The sequence below is a fragment of the Peromyscus maniculatus genome, chromosome 3, assembly GCF_049852395.1.
Source record: "Peromyscus maniculatus bairdii isolate BWxNUB_F1_BW_parent chromosome 3, HU_Pman_BW_mat_3.1, whole genome shotgun sequence".
NCBI classification, from domain to species: Eukaryota; Metazoa; Chordata; class Mammalia; order Rodentia; family Cricetidae; genus Peromyscus; species Peromyscus maniculatus.
Window position 1 is genome coordinate 89,645,192 of NC_134854.1, and position 2,513 is coordinate 89,647,704.

A 2,513-nucleotide genomic window follows, 5' to 3' on the forward strand; every position below is an offset into this window, starting at 1 on the left:
CTGCAGTGTCCCTCAGAAGTAAAATCATTTCCTGTTCAAACACAAGATGTTGGCAAGACCTACAGGAAACTCAGGAATAATTCATTCAGAATTCCAGGAAGCAGCAGAAATCATGACCTGAAACACAGTGAGAGAACAGCAAACATCATGACAATGGTTGAGACAACAAAGCAGCTAGACCACCAACAAGGCTTATTACAAACGACATGATGCCCATTTGAAGGAGAACCAATCTCTTGGGGCAGGTATCCAAAGAACACTCCAGTTGGAAGATTATAAAATACCACAGGCCCTGGAAGGAGCAAGAGGGAGGCCTTTGGAGAAGTACCAATTGTAGCTCAATTGGGATAACGAGACCCTGTTAAAGAGAAAGGAGAATGAGAATGCAGAAGAAATCAATGTCTTTTAGAAGACTTGACTCAGCAAGATTTAACTACTCCAAACATAAAGTTGGTAACCAGGAAAATAAAAGAGCTGTGAGTATCTATTCACCAAATCTCAGAATTCTAAAGTATGGGAAAGAACCAATGGGATAACCAAGCAGAGACATATACAACAAAACAATAATGGTAGAGAATTTCTGCATTTTACTTAGAAGTGCACAAAATAGATCAGTAAGGGAAAGTGTGACATCATTATTTCTTTAACACTTTAGACCATTTAGACCTAACAAACTTAACATTAAACACTCTGTCTGCAAGAGCTGGGTGCACATTTTCCCCAAGAACACATGGGCTATTCTCTGAGATATAGTATGCATCAGTCACAAAAGAATCTCAAACAACTTTAAAAGTTTTAAAATGCAAATCATATTCTTTTCATATGCACATGTAGGGTGCAACTAGTGAATATGTGTGTGCACACATGTGGGTGTACCAGCAAATTTGGAGGTCCAGTTCGACATTTTGGGTTGACCCACTGATGTATTTTACATTATTTACAATTTGTATTGTTTTTGAGAAAGGGGCTTATACTTGTCTAGAGCTTGCTGAGTAAGCTAGATGGGGTGGCCAGTGAGCCCCCTGTCTGTTTCTTCCTGTTTCTTCCATGCTACAGGCTGGTATTATGATCATTTACAACTGTCCTTGGAATGTTTTTAGATGTGTTATAAGGATCAAATTCATGTGTTCATGTTGTACAGAAAGTTTTTTATGACCTGAGCTACTCAAATATTCTTTTTATCAATGATAAAAATGGGATGTAATTGCAAGGGAAATCAGAAAGACACCTGAAAAACTAGTAAAAATAACAGAAATACTCCAGGAGCTCCACCTGGGGCCTGGCCGTGGATCTCTGCATCTGCTTCCATCAGTCATTGGATGAGAGTTCTAGAACGACAGTTAGGGTATTTGGCCATCTGATCACCAGAGTAGGTCAGTTTGGGATTTCTCTTGACCATTGCCACACAATCGGTGAGAAAGAGGAGGGATTGTATGAGTGAGAATTGTTGAGACCATGATTGAAAAAAGCACAGGGACAAATAGCCAAACTAGTGGAAACACATGAACTATGAACCAATAGCTGAGGATTCCCCAACTGGATTAGGCCCTCTGGATAAGTGAGACAGTTGATTAACTTGAATGGGAGGCCCCCAGGCAGTGGGACTGGGACCTGTCCTTAGTGCATGAGCTGGCTGTTTGGAACCTGGGGCCTATGCAGGGACACTTTGCTCAGCCTGGGTGAAGGGAGGAGGGGACTGGACCTGCCTTGAGTAAATCTACCAGGCTGAACTCAATCTCCAGGGGAGTCCTTGCCCTGGAGGACATGGGAATGGGGTGTGGGATGGGGGAAAGGAGGACAGGGGAATCCGTGGCTGATATGTAAAATCAAATTAAATAAAAAAATAAAAAAATAACAGAAATACACACACACACACACACACACACACACACACACACACACACACACACTTCTTAGTAAATGGACCTGAAGAAGAAATAAGCAAGGAAGCTATAAAATATTGGAACACAGATGAAAATGAAAGGACTAAATATTAAACCTTATGTGATGCAAATAATGCAAAGGGCAGCTATTCAGCTTATATTTACACAGTGCAACATTCTTAAATGAGATTCCGATTTGGAATTAAGTGCATTGTTATTGAGAGGTATCAATGATTATTGATCGTTAATTCCTGTTATTTTGTTGTTATTGTTGTTGGTGGTGGTGGTGCTGGTGTGTGTGTGTGTGTGTGTGTGTGTGTGTGTGTGTGTGTGTGTGTCTGTAATTCCCCTTCTTTGCTTTTGCTGCTGTGAGATCATTTTCTGTGTTTTCATGGGGGTAGTTAACCTCTTTGGTTTGGTTATTCCCTTCTAGCATCTTCTGTAGGGCTTTATTTTTACGTAGATATTGTTTAAATATGATTTTATCACGGAATACTTGTTTATAGTTTTGCTGGTTATGGCAATCTGTGCTGGCATTTGTGGTCTCTTACAGTCTTCAGGATGTCTGTCTGGGCCCTTTTGGCTTTTAGTGTCTCCATGGAGAAATCAGGTGTAATTCTAACAGGTCAG